Below are 10365 nucleotides of genomic sequence, written 5' to 3' on the forward strand. Positions count from 1 at the left end.
CCAGGAATAACGCTCACAAGCTGGCAGAGGGTAGGTTTAGGTTAGATATCAGGAGGTGCTACTTCACAGTCAGGGCGGCTAGGGTCTGGAACCAGCTTCCAAGAGAAGTGGTGCAGGCTCCTACCCTGGGGGTGTTTAAGAGGAGGTTGGATGAACATCTTGCTGAGGTCATTTGACCCCAGTATTCTTTCCTGCCATGGGTGGGGGTCGGACTAGATGATCTGCTCGGGTCCCTTCCGACCCTAGAAACTATGAAACTATGAAACTGTAAGTAATAAATAATTATATGCAGGCAAATGCCAAAGCCATTATCCATCAGGCAACATCTGTGAGCATTAGTTTTGATTAGTCAATAATGTTACACAATAGGAGTAGAAATGCAGGTCAGGGCTCTGGAAGAATCACCTACACTTCTCTGAACAGCAAGCTTTGTTATTTTTAAGCAGGACTTTCAGTAGGAACCTTAATTAAATGTAGCATCCTAACACTACTCCCTCAGCAATAGCACTTTCCAAAGCATACTAAGCACTAGTAACTAATCTATGCCCAATGAAAGCCCACATATATGTTTGAAAGGCTTTAATGGCATGATTATGTTGATATACCAGAAACTCCCCTTGGTGAAGATGTAGCTTATACTGGCAAAAAAAGAATTCTTAGTAGCTTAAAATCATTTCCTGAATGAAAACAACTTAACCAGCAAAAGGACTTTTTTGCCAATATAAGAGGGTCTATGTCAGGACTTTTGCTAGCATAGCTGTGCTGGTGTGAAGTATAAAAAAATCATATGCTGAACAAACAGAGCTCTGCTAGGAAATTGTGTTAAGCGCAGAATGAACCTTAGTGCAACACGCTGATCTACAATCTAAAGGAATTTTAATTGAGACAACAACAACAAATTAAAATGTTCCTACATACAGCAGTAGTTAGCCACTATGATTAAGGGCTGTGCCCTGAGATGTTCTGGAGCAAGACTAGTCACTCAGGGCAGCCCAAGAACTCATCTATATCAGTCAGCCACTTTTCTACCACCAGTTTTAGAGCTAGGTGGGTGATGGTGAAGTTGCACATTACAGTTAGACCACACTAAGGACACTTAAATATGAATGTCTGCACATTAAAACTCATTAACTCATGCTAAGTGCCCTCTGAACATCTCAAAATTGTACCTCAGGTAAGGGCTAACTCTGGACGATGCTACCTAACTCCCATTAGGGTAACTTCAGGCTGCTCCACAGATGTAAAACAAGCAATTTGCAGTCTTCCAGCACCCCAAGATACATTGCTCCCCACTTCTCACCACCCCCACACACACCTAGAGCAACGATAGGGATAGAGGGATAGAGTCCAGGTGTCCTGGCACTTAGCCATGCCCCTGCTTGCCAGTCCTCTAGTGGTAAGTCAGAGCTGTGCAGGCATAAAATTATATTAACTCTTGATGTGTGACTACTCACAGTGCATTCTAATTTAACACTGCTTAGCATTCCACAGTTTTAGTTTAGTCTAACCGTAACATATAACTTCACACTTAGGCACTTGTTACACCTTACACTGTGAGCGGCACAAATGTTGATCAGTGCTAGTTCTAGTGCTAGCTTGGAGTTTGGAGCAGTCACATCCTTAGTCTGTAAACCTTCTCTGGCTGTCCCCCACCTGCACAGCTGTGATTTGCCACTAGAGGCTTTGTGAGCAAGACTAAGAGCTGTAGCTGTGAATTGCCACTAGAGGGCTGGTGAGCCAGGACAGACTTCTATTCCTGCTCTTTGGGCAGGGCTTTGAAAGATCTGGGAATACTGGAAGACTTCAATTTAGGCTGCACATCTGTGGGGAGTGGCTACACCTTAGCAGAACAGGAGCTGCATAGTGCAAATCCAGGACCTGCCCTGGAGTGGCATCAATTTAAGCTACATGATGAGTACTTAAAACCACTTTAAGGTTTTATGCAGACAGTCCAGGGGTTAAGAGCTCCAGGAGCCACCCAAAATTAAAAAGACAGGTCAGTCTCTAGCTTAAGTTAAAGCTGCCTCAATACAACGTTAAGTTGATCCAGTTTGTCATAGCCACCTGGGATGTACCCCCATGAGCATGGACATGCAATTTGCAGTGCTGCAAAGCTGTTTGAGGCACTGCACACAGCACATGTGCACCCATGCACCATGCTGCAAATTTGCAGCATGGTGGGTTTTTTGATACTGAGAGATCCTGGTTTTAAAAAAAAACCTCTGCTAAAAAAACGTGGCATGACTCTCATGGCAGCAGCGTGCACCACCAGAAAAGAGAGCCTGGCCAGCCAGTGCCATGTTCTGGCTGCCAGCTAGGCTCTGAGTACCCAGATTGGCACTGCTGCTGCCCCAGGAGGCTCCCAGGACTCCAGGTAAGGCTTCTGGGGCCAGAACATGTCCTGCCCCCAACTTTCCCTACACCACCTGGGTCCCTTTGTTGCACACCAGAGCACACGTGCAGGGGCATGCCCAAGGACAAAAAGCAGTGGCAGAAATATGCACTGCTGCTATTTGTCCCATGGGAAATGAACACCCCAGCCCACCCTACGGTGCCACACCAGAGGGGGTTGGGGTGGGGTCCCCTGACAGGCTGATTTTGTCAGGAACCCTGTGCAGATCCCCTGGGGTTCCAGCTCTGCCCTGCTATCTTGTGAGGGAGTCCCACCCACACCCTTACCCCCATTCCCATCCCAAGGGGATGCAGGGCTCTCCCAATCTCAACCAGAGTCCAGGGTCTTAGCGGATCTGAGGGTTCAGATGGTGCCTAAGGAACCCGCTGAGCCCCAGGATCAGAGGACAACACCCAAGAACTGATGGGCTCTGTGGAGCCTGCAGATCTCTTGGTTCCGGTGTTCCCCAGGGGTGAGCTACTTACATTTCTTGATCGCAAGTACACCCAGCAGTCCACCAGCAAGGTACAGCTTGCCTTGGACTGCTGAGAAGATTTTTACAGTGTCCTCAACACTGTGAAGCTGCTAGCAGGGGAAGACTAGAGGCCCAAGCTCTGCAACACCCAGATCTATAGGCGAGCCCACAGTTTCGTAGATATTCTCTACGCTTACAGGAAGGGTGGTGCGCGAGCCAGCGGGCCCCATGCCAGGCATTGAGATATGTGAGGCCCCTGCCAAACCATCTACTCCACCCACCCAGCCATGAAGTCGTTTAAGACCACAACCCTCAACATCCACAGCTACAGGAAGGATCTCTGGAGATGCCAGGTACCCTCCTTCGTTCAGTACCTTTCTTGCAAGAGACCCTAACAACTCTGGCCTATGAGCCTAACTGGCAGCTGAAGTGGTGAGACAGGGTATTTTTTAGTCACCTCTCTGCCAACTCTTGTAGAATGACACCCTGTTCTCCCCAGGCCTGCAGTCAAAGGTTCTCTAGTATGTTGAGGTAGTGCCAGCCGCCTGCTGCACCTCCAGGTCTAAGTGCGGGGCTAGTCCTGAACCTTCTAAAAGTGTACACCCCTGTGAGACACCCAGAGTTGGCAGACTTTTTCTCCCAGGGAGCCTCTTACATCAGCACCCTCAACTCTTGTGAGTGCCTGGTCCTTAGCAGGGACTTTAATGTCACCCTGGAGGTGTGGGATTGGTCAGGCAGTGAGTGGAACCAGGCCACCATGGGTATCCTCAGAGAGAGCCTGACAGAATATTCTCTGATGGAGGTCTTGCAGGCTTGTCACCCTGACAGCGGCCTCCTTCACCTATGTGAGGATGTGGGACGAGCAGTTCACTCTCAGTTGGACCGAATTTATATCTCATTTTCACACTTTGCCCAAGCCCACTTCTCTGGTGTCCAGCCAGCCCACTTCAGCAATCACCACTTTATCTGAGCCCAGGTTATGCTGGGGCCCAGGCATCTGGAGCCAGTCTATTGGCATTTTAACGCCAGTCTGCTGGAGGATGTGGGCTTCAGGGAGGCCTGCCGGGAGTTCTGGCTGGCCTGGAAGGAGCAATGGGCAGCTTTTTCCTTGGCTCAGAGATGGTGGGATGTGGGGAAGGTGAGCATCCAGCTTTTTTGCAAGAGGTACACTCAGGGGCACACACGGCACAGGGAGGTGGTCTGGGAGCAGCTCGAACAGGAAGTGCTGGAGCTGGAGAGGTGCTTGGCTGCCAATCCAACCAACCCATCCCTCTGCAGAGAGTGTCAGAAGAGGCAGGAAGAGCTTTGCACTCTGGACAACCATTGCCCTCCTCCTGATGCCTGGCAACAAAACACCGGGGATTGACAGACTGACCGCAGAGTTCTACCTGGCCTTCTGGGACATCCTCAGCCCAGAATCTGCTGCAGTCTGGGCCAAATCTGAGGGATGTGAGGAGCTCCTCTTGTTGTGCCGGAGGGCCATGCTGACCCTCATGACAAAGAAGGGGGATCCCCTCAACCTGAGGAACTGGCATCCCGTGTTCAGACTACAAGGTGGCAGTGAAGGTCATCTTGCTGCACCTGCAATCTGTGCTGATGGACATGATCCATCTCAATCAGATGCACATGGTGCCCATCTTTGACAACCTGTACCTGGTTCAGAACCTCCCAGAGCTAGTGTGCTGGGAGGGCCTGTCTTTCGCCCTCCTGTTCCAGTGCGGGCCTTTGGCTTTGGGCGCTATTTTGTGCAGGCTGGCTGTCCAGGTGCTGTACACCTCTGTAAAGTGTTTGGTCAAGCTCAAGTGGACCCTGACAGAGCCCATCCCATTCAGGTACAGGGTACATCAAGGCTGGCTGCTGTCAGGCTAGTTGTATACCTTGGCCCTGGAGCCCTTTCTTATCCTCCTGCAGAGGTGGGGTAGGTGCTCCAAGAGCTAGCAGTGTGGCTGGTCCTGTCAGCGTATGTCAACAACATGCTCCTTGCAGCCCAGGACCCAGGTGACCTGGCATGGGTGGAAGCCTGCCAGGTGTTGTATTCAGCAGCCTCCTCTGCCCAAGTCAACTGGGTCAAGGGTTTTGGCCTAATGGTGGGTGATGGGCGGCAGGCAGGCTCACTCCACCCCTCCCCCATGCTCCAGGGGATCTGCTGGAGTGTAGGCTTGCTGCTCTACCTAGGTGTCTAGCTGTCTCCCACGGACCCCTCCCCACTGGAGAACTGGCAGCAGCTGGAGGGAAGGGTAGTGGAGTGGCTCCAGGCATGGATGGGACTGCTGCGGTGTCTTTCCCTGCATGGAAGGGCACTGGTGTTCAACCAGCTGGTCCTATCCATACTCTGGCACCACTTCAACATGCTGTTCGTCTCCCCCCAAGGTCCTGGCTGGGCTCCAGAGACAGGCGCTGGAGTTTTTCTGGCCAGGACAGCACTGGGTCACTGCAGTGGCCCTGAGCCTCCCCTTGTGGGCCAGGACCTGGTTTGTCTGTGCAGCCAGGTCCTGATGTTCCACCTTCAGGCCCTGCAGTGGCTGCTATATGGCATCAGTATTTATGAGAAATGGAGCCACCTGGGACATGCCTTCCTCCACCACTTCCAAGGGCTCCAGTACAACTAGCAGCTCCTCAGCCTGCAGGACTTCTCCCTGCAGGACCTGCAAGGGCTGCTGGAGTTTTACCAGGACCTCATCCAGGTCCCCTACAATGCTCACCCAGGGACTTGTTGAGCCCCTTATGAAACCCCCAGCTAGAATTGCCAACGGTGCGGCACCCCGGTTGTGATACAGTCTGGACCTGGGTGATGTCACCCATATCGGAGACCTCATGGACTACAATAGGCAGGCGTGAGTGAACCCTGCTGTGCTGGCCCAATGCATGCGTGTGACCTGCCACCTAGTCCTGGAGGTGAAATCTGCCTCACCTCACAATGCCCTTGCCTTTGTCTGACAGGTCCTGCATGATGGCATTTGCCTCACCTGGCCTTGCAGTGCTCTCCACTTCAACACCTGAGCGAGCTGGAGGACAGGAAACCAGTTCACTTCTCCCCCATACATCACTGCCACCTCTACACACTCATGCACTGCATGATCCACCATGTTGCCCTAGCATCCCACCCAGATACCAAGTGGTGAGACCTGCTCGGTAAGGAAATAGCTTGGGTGCCCCAGTGGCTGAGCCTGTACTCCACCCTCATCCCATGAGCCACTGGGGGCCTCAGCTGCTGGCTCCTCCATGGAGTCATTGCCATAGGCATGTATGTGGCAAGCCTTAGCTTTATCAACACCCTGGCCTCCTCCCCCATCGGCAGGCAGAGAGAGACCCTGGGGCACATGACGTTCAAGTGTGCCAGACTACAGTCCCTCCACCTCCATCTCTGGAACCTCCTTCTGAGGTTCTGGATGAACTTTACGCCCCCCTTTTATTTTAAGATACCCCACCCATGGCCCCACCAAGTCCCGGGACCTCCTGATCAACCTCTTCCTGGCCCTTGCCAAGTGAGCCCTGTACATAACCAGGAAGAAGGCTGCTTTCCTCTCACTGGTCCACAGATGCCTTTGAGTGGAGCACCACTGGGCAGCATCCACCAGCTCCTTGGACACCTTTGAGGACCAGTGGGTCTGGCCCAGGTGCCCTGCGACTGAGAGCAGAAATGGCTCAGGAGAGACCCCTAGTGGTGGGAAGGGGGAAGCTCAGCTGCCAGTCACCAGGACTGCGCAGGTGCTGGTTGCCAGGGCAACCAAGGAAACAGAGACAGGAAGGGGCGGAGCTTAGCCCTTCTTAAGCCCAGGCAGGAGGCCAGGAGTGCAGTTTCCCTCTGGTGGCTGAGATAGGAGGAACTCTGCCAGCACAAAGGGGAGAAACTCTGATGGTGGGAACATCCCCTGGTTCCTGCTGGGGGCTGGTGTGCTCGCTGTCTCTGGTAGGGATGGATTCTTACTTTTTGACCAGGATAGTCTAGGTTTTATGTTGTAGCCTGGGGGCTTTGTATTCTTGTGTTTATTGGTTTTACCGGAGTACTGGGAGAGGCTATTAGGGGTTGGAGGAGGCCTCATAGGGACTCCACAGTAGTGTGGGGGTTCCTGGCATTGGAGAGGGCACAGCATTGTTTGGGGTGCGTTGGCCCCAGCCCAGAGTTAGGGGGCAGTGAGACACCCCGGCATTAGGGGGCAGTGAGGAACCCTGATTGAAGGGGGCAACGAAGAGCCCAGAGCTGGCATGGGTGAGAATCCCAAAACAGGCAGTGTGGGACAGGCTAGAGGGTGCCGGTAGGGGCACGGGCTGTGAAATGAGCTAGAGGGTGCTGGTGAGGGTGCAGGCTGAGAGATAAGCCAGAGAGCGTCTGCGCAGCACAGAGAGTAGGTGTATCTGGTGAACAACACCAGATACACCACAGCCCAAGCCTCGCAGATGTAAGGGGAGGAAAGGAGCCGCAGATAGTGCCTCAGGCACCAAGGCAGAAAATAGGCAGCCTCCCGTTTGATTAAGATCTTCCAATCAAGCAAATAACAACAAGGCGTGGCAGGAGAGAAGGCAGGCTGTTGGCCCTTGATCAGTGTTGCGGGAACACGAATAGATGGCCCTGGGGAGGCACAACTGTCACAGGCTACTCTCTCAAGAGAGGAGCTGGGTCACAGAAAGGACATAGATGCTGGCATGAGGCACAGCTGTTCCTTGTCACACACCAGGAGATGAGCACGATAGATCAGAGTCTTGAGCTACAAAGGTGGGGCTTCAGGTGCAGCAGATTGCCACCAGGGATGCATGAAGAAACATGGAAGAGAAAGAAGCTAGCACTGCCAAGAACAGCCAGGACTCAGAGACGGAGCAACGGAGCCTCACACGCTGGATGAGATAAACTGCGGCACAATCCCCATGCTCCCTGACAAGCCACGAGGTGATCACTTACCTGGTGAGTTGGACAGAGGGAATACTTTAGAGGACTGGGATAGACAGCAGAGACCTGCAAAGGAAAGAAGAAACGAGGAGAGGTCAAGACAGATCCTCCCTGGTGGCAACATAAGATGGAGGGGAGGCGGAGCCAGGAGAGAAACAGCTTTGGCAGTGATTGTAACTGAGAAACCAAATAAAACCAATTTTTGTTTTGTTTAATATCAGGGTGATTAATTGCATGATCTCTCAGGGTTTAACATCTTTATTTATTCTCTCAACAACTGAAGCATAGCAGGTGAGTCCCCAGTGGGGAGAATTTGTACCCTGGCCACAGAAGAATAGACACTAGCTTCTGAGGCCCAGCCAATTGGTGTCTGGGGACACTAGCCCCTTGTGGTAGGTGGACTGCTAAAGCAGCCCTAACTGAGAGTTCCCTGCACACTCTATCCACTGCAGCAGTCTGGCAGTGGGGGCTGCTGCCTAGCTATGACCTGCTGCCACCTGAAACAGCATGTGGCTCCAAGGCTGCACACTTGCCAAACCTGGATGGGGACTACACAGCCACAGCAGAGGCACCTGCACCTCTGGATCAGCTGCCAGTGGGCTGTGGCTGCACAGTTGGCCTTTGTGCAGCACTACTGCTATGTATGCCACAGCCCTACCATCCAGGCAACTATCGCCTGAAATATCTTCTCAGTGTGGTGGTCTGGAGGTCTGCCACCTCCAGCTGGGTCCTGGCTCCTCTGTCTGGGTCCTGCCACTTGCCTCCCTAGCAGGAATTCTGGTGTTTCCTCTTTAAAATATCCCCAAATCCATATTCTTCCACAATTAAAACAAAAGATCACTATATAAATGTGTGTGTGTGTATGAGAGAGAGAAATCGATCAGTTGGGCAATTTAAGTCATGGTGGGAAGGGGTTAACCCCTCTCTGACTGGGAGGCGGCGGCTGCATGGAGCTGGGCCAGGTCAAGCCCCCACCCAGGCCCCTACTTCGCCCAGCCCCCCAGGGAGCCACGCGAACAGGCTGTGCAAACAGGTGCGCTGTCTGCTGGCCCGTGAGTTAGCATGGAGTTTGCGCAGGAGGGGGCGTGGGAGGGCCCAAGACCCTGTCTGAGAACCTCCCAGGGTGGTCAGTCCCAGCCGTAGCCATCCTATCAGAGGCATGACACAAATGGGCACATGCCGCACCCCGAGGGTCCCCTCAGGCTCTGTGACTCCTCCATTGGGCACCTCAGCTCTTGGCTGCGAGGGCTGCCTGTCCCTTTTTCAGGCTCTGGGGCCCAGGAGCATGGCCACCTCCCCTGGCGGGGTCTGCTCCCTTTTGGGATCTCTGGTGCGCCAGCTGGAGGAGCTCCAGGCCACAGTCCAGAGACTACATGCCATCAGGGACTGTGAGCAGGACATCAACTCCTACTGCCAGGCCCTTCTCCCCTGGGAGCCAGAGGGTAGACCACTGTCTCCCTCCAGGACAAAGGAGGACTCTGGGACCTCCCACTCTGTCCAGTGTGTCCAGTCAGGGGCATGGACCAAGGTGGTCAAGGGCCCTAAGACCCGCCACACCAAGGCCCCTGCCCCGCTGGAGCTTAGCAACATTTACCCACCTCTTGCATCTCCAGCAAAGCCTGATGAGTTGCCACCTCCCACAGGCAACACAGGCTCAACTGCAGCTACCGTCCCCGCTCCCCCCAAACAAAACAAAATGTAAAGTGTTTGTTGTGGGAGACTCCATCCTGTGGGGGACTGAGGGGGCAATCTGCCACTCCAACCTCTTAGCCCAGGAAGTCTGCTGCTTCCTGGGGGCCCACATCTGGGACATTGCGGAGAAGATCCCGAAGCTCCTCCAGCCCACAGACCACTATCCTATGCTCCTTATTCATGTGGGCACCAATGACACGGCTCGGAGCACTCCCAGCCAGGTCATGAAGTGCTACAGGGATCTGGGAGCAGGGCTTAAGGGTCTGGGAGTACAGGTAGTATTTTCTTTGATCCTCCCAGTCTCGGCGTATGGGCTGAGGAGGGAGAGGAGGATCCACATAGTGAACCAAAGACTGCAGCACTGGTGTCATCGGGAAGGCTTTGGCTTCCGTGACCACAGTCGGCTCTTTGGCGAGAGAGGCAGCAAGCGCTGGGAAGAGATGGCCTCCACCTCTCTCCCTTGGGGAGGAGGCTCTTCTCAGCCAGACTGGCTGACCTGCTCCACTGGGCTTTAAACTAAGCCTGCTGGGGGATGAGGGGACTACTGCCACTGCTGGTCTACCGAGCAACCCTTGCAAAGCCAGCAGGCCAAGGCACTTAAGGGAGCCCACCCTTGCCTCAGCCCTGGTACAATCTGTGGGCAAGGCAAGAGCCCCCATGGGGACACTTGCCTGCCTGTACACTAATGCCAGAAGCTCGTCCTCCTGCTCAGTGCAAAGAATTATGAAGTCATTGGGATAATGGAGACCTGGTGGGACTCCAACCATGACTGGGCCACTGGACCATGGGTATAGATGGCTATACCCTGTACAGGAGGGATCGTGTAGATAAAAGGGGCGGGGGTGTAGCTTTCTATGTTAAGGAAAGCTACACGTCCCTGCAAGCTGATATTGGCGACCAGGGTGGACAGCTAGAGACCCT

At 53.5% G+C, this 10365-nt stretch overlaps 1 long non-coding RNA gene across 1 annotated transcript in view; it reads right to left on the reverse strand.

Annotated features, from left to right (window-relative positions):
- The window catches only part of LOC109312547, a 28887-nt gene that overhangs the window by 2037 nt on the left and 16485 nt on the right, over positions 1 to 10365 (reverse strand). The window contains exon 2 of the long non-coding RNA XR_002101843.1: positions 7765 to 7818. This is a non-coding gene — a long non-coding RNA (uncharacterized LOC109312547). The remainder of the gene's footprint in view (positions 1 to 7764; positions 7819 to 10365) is intronic.

The sequence above is a fragment of the Crocodylus porosus genome, unplaced genomic scaffold, assembly GCF_001723895.1.
Source record: "Crocodylus porosus isolate Cpor-Errol unplaced genomic scaffold, CroPor_comp1, whole genome shotgun sequence".
NCBI classification, from domain to species: domain Eukaryota; kingdom Metazoa; phylum Chordata; order Crocodylia; family Crocodylidae; genus Crocodylus; species Crocodylus porosus.